The sequence below is a fragment of the Strix aluco genome, chromosome 12, assembly GCF_031877795.1.
Source record: "Strix aluco isolate bStrAlu1 chromosome 12, bStrAlu1.hap1, whole genome shotgun sequence".
Classification (NCBI taxonomy): domain Eukaryota; kingdom Metazoa; phylum Chordata; class Aves; order Strigiformes; family Strigidae; genus Strix; species Strix aluco.
Window position 1 is genome coordinate 17,404,928 of NC_133942.1, and position 9,526 is coordinate 17,414,453.

The 9,526-nt window shown below is 42.8% G+C and overlaps 1 long non-coding RNA gene across 1 annotated transcript; it reads right to left on the reverse strand.

The window, feature by feature from the left end:
• Nucleotides 1-1,882: 1,882 nt before the first annotated feature.
• Nucleotides 1,883-9,221, reverse strand: LOC141928836 (uncharacterized). The gene is made up of 3 exons (XR_012624881.1): nt 9,042-9,221; nt 3,311-3,582; nt 1,883-1,978 (listed from the first exon to the last, which is right to left on the reverse strand). It is a non-coding gene; the product is annotated as an uncharacterized LOC141928836 (long non-coding RNA).
• Between the last annotated feature and the right edge of the window lie 305 nt (nt 9,222-9,526).

Sequence of the window (9,526 nt, forward strand, 5' to 3'; positions counted from 1 at the left end):
CCTATGCTTCCTTTCCATATGAACTGATTATTCTCTTTCAAACTGTCCCACAGGGCTCTGTGCTGGCCCTTGTGCTTGTGAAACTCTGAATTGGCTTCCTCTTCTAAATCAGCATGAGGAGTGAATTATTATTGCAACATTGTATCACTATCGCTCAGATTTACTTTGATTTATCTGCAGGCAGATCCCAACAGCCCAGCTCTGCTTTCTTGCTGGGTGGATGTGTTGATGCAGCTATTGTTTCAAATCTGGTGGTAGACAGACCATAGCTGTGCTCTTTCTTTGCAGTTTGCCTTTCTGGATGATGGGCTGCGTAGCTCCATACTGACATAAGGGACATGTCCACCACCTTGGAAGAAGATATAAGAAACCCCTCACTAGGCAAAAATGGAATAATTCATCCCCACTGCAAAAGCTTTAACCTAATCCTTTGGGCACAGAGCACAGTTTCAACGAGATTTTATAACTTTGTTAGTGTTAACTCTGACTATTCCTCTTCTCCACATAACTATCTGATGGCTGTACAGGTCTCACTAAAGTCTGACTCTGGCAAAATCTTCCAGCAAAACTAACTTTTCTGACTCTAATACCTGATTTAGTATTTTTCTTGTTCTGTTTCATTTTTTGTTGCAACCACAAGGTTAAAAAGGATGCTGCTAAACTTCTGAAGAGGCATAATGTTCAAAGGACAACATCTGGAAGCTTTATATGGGGTTTGAGGACAACTTATCCTACGTGCTACATTTGCACACCAAAGGAGACATATTCCAGTCTGAGAGAGCTTCCCACCTTAAGAAAATACCAGATTTAGTAGGTACCTAGAATAACCAGAGATATTCAAAAAATGAACAATCTAGCCTTTTGTTTGTTTTTCCTTGGACTAGGCTCAGTTTCTAGGTAGAAAAGAATTTGGGGGACTGTTTGTGTGACTTCAATCTGACTTGGTTTTGCTCCATAGCTGTAACCTCAGCTATCTGCAATCTGTTCTTACACATTCCTTCTTGTGCAGGTCTAGAAAATGAGGGCATGAGCTCAGCATCTCAAATAAGCTTCCACTTTGACCTGCAACCCCTCCTGAGTGTACCTCCTTAGATCCCCACCTCATTTTGAATGTCTTCATTAGTACAATGCCTCCTCTCCTCAGAGAATGGCTGTTTTATTGAGCTTATTTTTGGACTCCAAAGGCGCTGTCAGGAAAGGCAGAGATGACAGTTCCCTTTGATGCAAACATGATAATATGACTGCACTTGCTGGCATATTGTACTTACAGTAGTGTAGGAAATGCATCTGAGGGGATATTTGATCTTCCATGACTAGCTCTTACAATCCTCTTTTTTATATGGTTTATATACACCCTACATGTGTCCAGGCAGTGCTACACCAAGGACTGATCTCAGAGTATGGCAGTGTTTTAAACTGGCTGGTGTTATCCTTCAGCCCCTGAAAAATTCATGGGGCCACACCTCACAGGGCCTAAAGAAAAGAAACAAGGAAAAACAAAACAAAAAGCCCAGCGACTAGGAGAACCGGCAGAAACTTCAGCTCCATTATCACTCCCCTTCATCTGCTCAAAAACCCTCGCTGCAGGGGTTGTCATGGTGATGCAGGTTTGACCTCTCACTTTTTACTCTTCCAGGAGCTAAAAAGGTAAAAATGAGCCATTCTGTCTCGAATGAAAATCAACCTCCTTCAGTCAAAGGACGTTGAATCGCCTTTTCCCCTTGTCAAACCCAAATGTTTCCGTAGGTGACACAGAAATAAATAAATAACCAGCACCGGGCATCGAGGAGCATCCATGGGTTCAGTGGGATGTGGCAGTGGTTGTGGCGAGTGGGGCTTGGCAGGGGAGGTCCATGCCCAAGTTTCCTCAAAGTCACAAGGTGTTGCGTCCCGCATTTCCTCTTCACCATCTCCGTCTGTCTCTGCAACCAGCTCCTTGCTCAGCAGGTTTAACGTGGGGTTTGTGTTTGTGGCAGCTCTAGGGCAGAAAAATCATTGATTGATTGAACTGCGTAGCAGCCTTATAAGGCATTATTAGCAGCCTGCTATAAACAACACCAGAAAGGGTAAAATCATTTATTTTTATTAATATTCTTGAGAGCTGGGCTTAGCAAACCTGCTCTTTGGCCAGGTTGGCAGCAAAGTGATGGCATCATCTCCTTGTCCCTGGATGAAGCTGGTAATGCACCTGGAGGCGCTTGTGTTTGTATGATGGGGTGGCCTCATTTATTGGGATAGAGCCCTTGTCTGGACTACGAGCCGAAGTAATCTCCTTCTGTCGATTACTTTTGAATCTAAGTCCTCTGCTTTGATAACCAAATCCTTCCCTACTTGCTCGTTTCCCTGCTCCAGTCTCTCCTCCCACCACTTTCACACAGTGCCAGGGTAGCTTGACATGTGAAACCAGCATGACTTCAAATCAAATATTCAGGCTAACAACAAGCTGGCCTTGAATGAAACATTTGAAGAACCTCTGATGCAAATTCCCCAATGCTTAGTACGGCTCCATCAAATCTCTTCCCGCAAGAGTGTCTCATCCAGTTCTAGCTTAAGAGAGAGCTACTGAATTTATTTGACAGAATTGAAAAAAACTGAGACATATATATAAATACACACACATATATATGTTGTATGTGTGTGTGTATTTATATATGCCTTATGTATATAAAGCGCCAGCCTTCAAATCCTACTAAACTGTAACTGAAGTCTGGAGTCATCTAAAGTTCAAATGTTTCCCATGATTTTGGTATTAAAGTTTCTGGGACCAGTGTTTCTGGACCTGTGTACCACTACAGAAGATCCTTATGGCACCAGACAACAAGGGTTCAGCTCATCTCCACACACTGTTATCCTCAGACCAGGGATCATCTCTCTGGAGACTCTTCATTCACACATCCTTGCTTCTACTTTTCTCTCCTTATAGCTGAATCTTTAGTAAAACAGATTCAACAGATGAGGTCTGGTGGTCCTGTGTGTACTCACCAAGCCCCAGACACACTCTGGTGTCTTGGCCATCTCCCTCCAAGGTTTTGGACATGAACCCCTGAGCTGTTTCAGCACAATGAAGGCACTGCCGCCTCCCATGTGCTTCAGAAGCACGTCTCTCCTAAACACCAGATGGCTCTGGGTCCAAGACTATCTCCCAGTCCCAGCCATGGACCACACTGACCTTCTAGACCTTCACTTTTCTCCTTGCAGATCAACAATACTCACTGAGGCACTAGATGCCTCTACCTGTTCACCATCTCAATTAGTAACTTCATGTTTTTTGAGAGCTGAAGAATATAGGCAAACCCCTGCCATAACCTACCTTCCTCCTTTGCCAAGCTCCCTGGTGCATGCAGAGACCTTCATCACACAGCAGCAGCCTGGGATGTCCTTGCCATAGGTCTCATGTTGCACCCTCTTGCTCTTTTCTGGATAGAACTGCAGATTTTCCCTTCAAAGCCAAAACCTCGTCCAACTCCAGCAGTGACCATTGTAACAAAAGTCACCATGACCTCTTAATTCATTCAGCTGAGTCATGTCATGAAGGGACACAGTAGATTGCTTCTTGATCTCAGCTAGTAGGCCACTGATGCCCTGAGTTATGAAGACAAATGATATTAGTGCCAATACTTCGAGAGTATCTTGTGGAAGGGCATTCCACAGGTTAATTATACCTGTAAAGCCTTTTCATTTACAACATTAGAGCCCAGTGAGTCTGGTTTGCCTCTGTAAAAGATGGCTGTCATATTACATGCAAGCCATTTCTCTAGCACAGACAGGCATTTTCTAAGATTAAGCTTTATGGGGGGGGGGGGGGGGGGGGGAAATCTCAGACATACCCCTTTGTCTTAATTTCAGCTATACCAGAAGCAAATCCAGCTCTATTTAGACTCACTTTGGGGATCGGGGGTGAGAGGGATTGAAGTATATAGTGCCCTAATCCCATTGTTTTCATATTGTAATGCTCTGGAAATAAGATAGCGGAGGGATGTTAGGAAGGTGCTAACTTCTGTATATTTATGATCCTAGGTTCAGCCCTGAAATGCAAATTATAAAGAACTTCCCCACCACCACCACTTTCTCTCTCTTTCTGTTATCCTGCATTTTCCACAGCCTGAAAGATGTAAGTCATTAGATAAATGACTGCCAGTGGAATGCTATAGCTGCAATGTAAACTATGAAGACTAAATCCATAAAAAAAAATAATAATACATCCCCCAGAGAAAAGTTCTGCTTTTCACATTTAAATGTACTAGTTATCAGCTATTCCTGTTCACAGGGCATTAAAATAAATGCTGTTTCCTAAGCCCTGATGCAGCTCTAACTGGACTCAATCTTGGAGCTAAAATAGAACATATTTTACAAAGTGGTGTAATGTAAAACTGTCGTCTAAACATCTCTCATCCTGGTCTCTCTAGGGCTTTCTCCAGAGAATCCTGCTTCTTCTTTATAGCGTCATCATTTATGTCTTTGTTTATTAGTGGAACGAACTTGTCAGTAATTGTCTTCCCACCAGCCACCCCTGTCCCAGCTCCCTACATGCTCATCTCTCCAGCTTGGGTCGGACACAATGGGGAGTGCTCCTGCCAAAGTCATTTCAACATCAGCCGTTCAGCGTGCTGCAGGGCGAGGAGGTCACTCCTGGAGCCTTGCTGGCAGCCTCCCGAGCCCAGAGGTCACTGTCGGGGCCAGGGAACGGTGACCAGGGTTGCGGTGGCCGTGTCTACCAGCTCTGCTCTCCAGAAGTGGCACTGCCGCGATGGAAGGAAACTTGGCAAGCAGGTTACCGTGCAGGCAGGGTGCCCTGCACACACACGCACCGACTTGACCCAGCCATGGGGCTGGAGGAGGTGTCTGGTGGGATTCCCCGGACAGACGGCCGGCCGCGTGGCTTTGCAGAGCAGAATCCTGCAGGTTTGCTGGGCTGGGCTACATGTAAGGCGCTGCCATGAAGCTGGAAGCAGCTTTAATGTCAAAAACCCTGAGATGGGAGGGTGGTTCTCACCTTGGGATTCCACCACTCTAATTCACCAGTTTAACCCATATGCTGCCTGGACACGTCCTGCAGATGCTCCATCCTTCAAAGAGGACAAATTTCCTCCTGATATTTTGCTTTTAACTTGCAGCTTCTGCTTTCAAGCTTGTGAGGGATACTCAAGTCTGACTTTGAGTTCTGCCACAGATTTCCTTCTGCGATTTTTAGGTAAACCACTTAGGATATGGCCAGCTGAGGAAATCAGTGACTAATAAACTCTTGCATAAAGTTGCAGTGGATTAGCTACTCAGCACAGCACCCCGTGAATCTGCTCCTCTCCTCCAAGGGGATTCGCTGTGTGAACAACTTGCTGTGGGTTAAGAAGTTGCCGCATGTCAGTTGATCCATGGTAACTGTCTGTCCATGGCAAATGTGAGATAATTTAAGGGAGTTTAATCCTTTTTCTTTGCCAGTCCACATGATGAGTTTGTGCAGGGTGGTTAGTACACAGTAAATTCACACCATAATTTACTGTGTACTAATTTCTCCAAGCTTTTAATTTCACAGTGTCTCAGTTTCCTCATCTGTAAAAGAGAGATAATAAATACTTTCCTTTCTGGCAGGAGTGCTCGAGATCCTTCAGCAGTAAATGTAAAAGCACCCATTTAAAAGTAGTTACTTACAGAAACTTAATTTTCGGTGTAAGAAGTTATTTGTGTCTGATCTTATACTACAGCAGCATGAGACTAGTGATGGAAGCAAACAGAATTTGAAAAGTAAATAACCCTACTAACATGAAAAGTAACTAGGATGCTGACCAGAGTAATATTTATATGCAACTGTGATTGCAAACATTTTTAAAGCTTTCTGTTTCAATTCACCTGTGATTCTTTTTAAAGGGAATGAAACTAAATTGATGTATTTGCAATAAAGATGCACAAGACTGTTTTCTTTAAAAAGAAACAACACGTGTCAGGAAGGCCTAAACCTTGTATTTCTTGGGAGGCCCTAAACTTTTTTTTTGACCTAGTGATGCATGATCAGACTCAGAAAACAGTGTGGTTTTTATTTCAGATTTTTCTAGACTGTAATAGCCCAAGGGTATGTGCTATAAACTGGAGGAGTTGGAGGAGACCTGTTTTTAAGAGGAACATGATTAGGTTTCTGTTTCTGATTGGAATGTTTGTTTTAAACTTTTCTTTTAGGGGAACATTTCAAAACTAGTCACACTTTCAATGATGGCTATATTTATATTGTAATCCCAGTCCCTGAGAATTGTCTTATTCTTTCTGGTACATCTGAGACATTAAGAAAGGAAAATTTGCCTTTAAAAATTATTCTTCATGCTGAAATTATGAGTATAGTATTAAAACCTGTTGAGGTCAGGAAGCAAAAGGAAAATCGGGAACTTTTTTCATTAGCATCCATATACTGGAAATTCTATTAACATATGAAAAGGAAACACTTGAAACCTGTGTATATGGATATGGCTTTTTTTTCCCCTCAACTGCTGAAGAAAAATTTAGATCTGCTCCTGCTCTACTAACAAAGCAGTTTAAAAAGCAGTTTAAATTGAAAAGCTTTCCATTCCTTCCTTTTTTTTTTAATTCTTCAGGTATTTCTAAGTGATATTTCACACAGCAAAGAACAGCTAATTTCAATCATCGGTTGCCTCCTTGAGAGTGTTACACCGCGGTGCAACTCAGCTTTGCTCTGTATCGTGGTACTTAACTGCCCTCCACTGGATGCGAGAGGCAAAGGCAAGGTTTCTTTCCAACTATAAAATTCACCTCAAAAAATAAAAAGAAAGTATGAACTTGGGGTGTACTTTGCTTATTTTATCTGTTCTCTTGCGTCTCCCCAACACAGAGTCCGCGAGGTTAGCCCGATTGGAGTTAATAATTCTGAGAAAATAAAACTGCCAAGAAAATAATTTTCACTGTGTCTTGGCTAAGTGACTAATAATTACTATCCTTTAGCCACAGTCTTTAAATCAAATAATTCTTAATAGCAGTACGAAGAGAAAGAAAGAGGGAAAGAGGGAAAGGAGAGAAGGAAAACTATATTTTTTGGGATAAATAGCATTTTTTAATCCAATTTAGGACAAGTTAGGATCCTTAGAGCATGGGCTCTTACGCTAGAAAGCACACAGGAATCTCCTTTAATGTGCTTATGTAAAAGCTAATTTCTCAAAAGCTCACTGATTTTTTTTTAAAAAAAAAAACTTTAAAAAATGTCTCTAAGCGTTGACTGCAATAGCCCTAGCAGCAGCAGAAAATAGTCTGGCTCCAGCCAAAGATCTTGTCCATCTGCCCGACATTTTGATGCCTCAGCTGACTTGAATTAGGAGAGAATAACTTGGAAGATTTTTCAGTCCATCCAGTCCCAAGTTAAGAGAGTCCTCTGAAGCAGTGACTTATATTGCTTAAGCCCATGCAGGGAGCTCCTGGTTATGCTCTTGATGGCTTTATTAGAAACACAGTGGTGGATCTGTGCGATATAAAAACCATCCAGGGGAGAGCTGCAACACCTGACCTCCTTTTGCAAGTAACAGAAATATTTGGGTGCGAGGGGGGGAAAAAAATAGCCGAGAGCGTTTCACCGTTCCTTGTACCTCACGTCACCGTGCCCTTTCCCCCCCAAAGACGCACGCCTCCCATGCAACACATGTTGGAGTGAACTTTTGCTCCTTGGAAAATGGGATGACACACTTTCCCATGCAGGCGGGTGAGGACGTTTCCCTCCAATTCCTGTGGATCAGAGCTGAAGGCTGCCGTGTTCGATAAGGTTTAAGATCTCCGGTGCCTTGAGATTTAGCCTTTCGCTTCTGGTGAGGCCCTTGACGGCTGAGATGCACGGCTCTCCTTTGATTGTCGCTCTCCATCACACTCAGGGAAAGTAGGGCTGGAAAGTTGGGTAGAAATATCTTTCACTGCCTTCCCTTCTGCAGCAGCCTGACTTCTGCTTTCCTAGTTTTCTGCAAACGCCGCAGTCCTCGCGTAGACAAAATCCTACCAACTTGGAGGTTTAGTTTGCCTGGCTAAAGACTGCAGAATTTGACCTCTGGAAGCTCATGCTAAGTCCTTGCAGTTCTCATTTTGAGTTTAAGCTTTGGCCTGGAATAACAATGACTGTGAGGGAAGCAATAGGTTATGAGCTGGGTGAAATGATACCTGCTTCTTGCCAGAAAGACTAACTGTATTCAAGCAACTTCTGTCCTCATTTTCCTTTAAATAAATATATAAAGATGTTCAAACTCCCCATCTGAGCTGCAATAATGAAAATAATGTGCACATTAATTTGTACGGGGGTCAGTGAGTCTCCCCAGCTCAACAGTTTTCAAACAGAGTGCGTAGTAAATCCATAAAACATTTATTTTTCATAATTTATGAAGCATTACATATTGTGAGTCCACAATGCCAGCTGACGTAATATGCAATAAATTTGAAATAACAAAACATTTCTCATGTATTTTCCTCCTGATGTGACAATGTGGGACATAAATTTAAAAGAAAGTTGCCTTAGACAAAAAAAAAAAAACAAGGCAAAAGAAAAGAATGCTCTTAAATCAATAAATACTTGTATTCCACCAATCATTTACTGAGCCATTCCCCCACTCATGGCTGCGTCTGTCATCTTTTTGAAGCCTCCTGCTACTTCTCCTTCAAAGTCAGAGTGAAAGGGTGGTAGGGTGGGTGACTCACGCCCCACCACAGGTTGCGGGGCTGGCAGCGGCAACAGTGCCGGCAGCTGCTGGTGCGAGAGCCCTGCCTGCTGCCTGTCCCTCCTCGGCCAGCCAAGAGCCGCACAAGGTGAGCTGCTGGCACAGCTGCTCGCTGTCCTGCACCGGGAAAAGCCTGCCGAGTCATGACAGGCAGTGGGGCAAAAAATCAATATCACATAAAGGTAATTTTCCTCTGTAACCATTATCATTCCCATATTCCCAGGAAGAGTAGCAGTGACAGGCTTTACACTTTTGAAGATAACTTTCTGGTGCTAATTTAGCAGGCATGCAACTGTGTGATTGCAGGATTATAATATAGAGCACAGAGCATTGTGGAAAACACTAAAAACTCACCTACATGGCTGAGAAAGCCAGCTGATAAATTCTGACATTAGAGAAGATGCCTTCCAGGCTGAAGGTTCAGACTCTCAGCATATGTAAAATTGCCAAGCGACTTCTACCAAGCAGCAAGAACATGGTGCTCAGCACTATTTAGTTTCATTTGGTCTTGTTTTCTTCAATTCAATGCACCAAAGCAACGTCTGCTTCAAGAAAATGCTGCAATACAAGGAAGGGAAAAAATGTGGAAGTTATTTGAATGCATGATGCAGAACAGGAGTGAAGGGCAGAACAGGATAAAGCAGTTCAGGGTTTTTGTCCAGTGTCAGTACTCTGGTTGCCCTGTGGTTTATAATTAAACACAAAAGTATTTATAGATAGCAGAAAGAGTGCTTTCCAATGAAAGAATGAACTTTCTTTTTAATTTCAGCTTTTGTATTTGTGGGGCTTGATTACACTTTATATCTGAAGCCCAAATGGGAGACAAAAAAAAAAAAAAA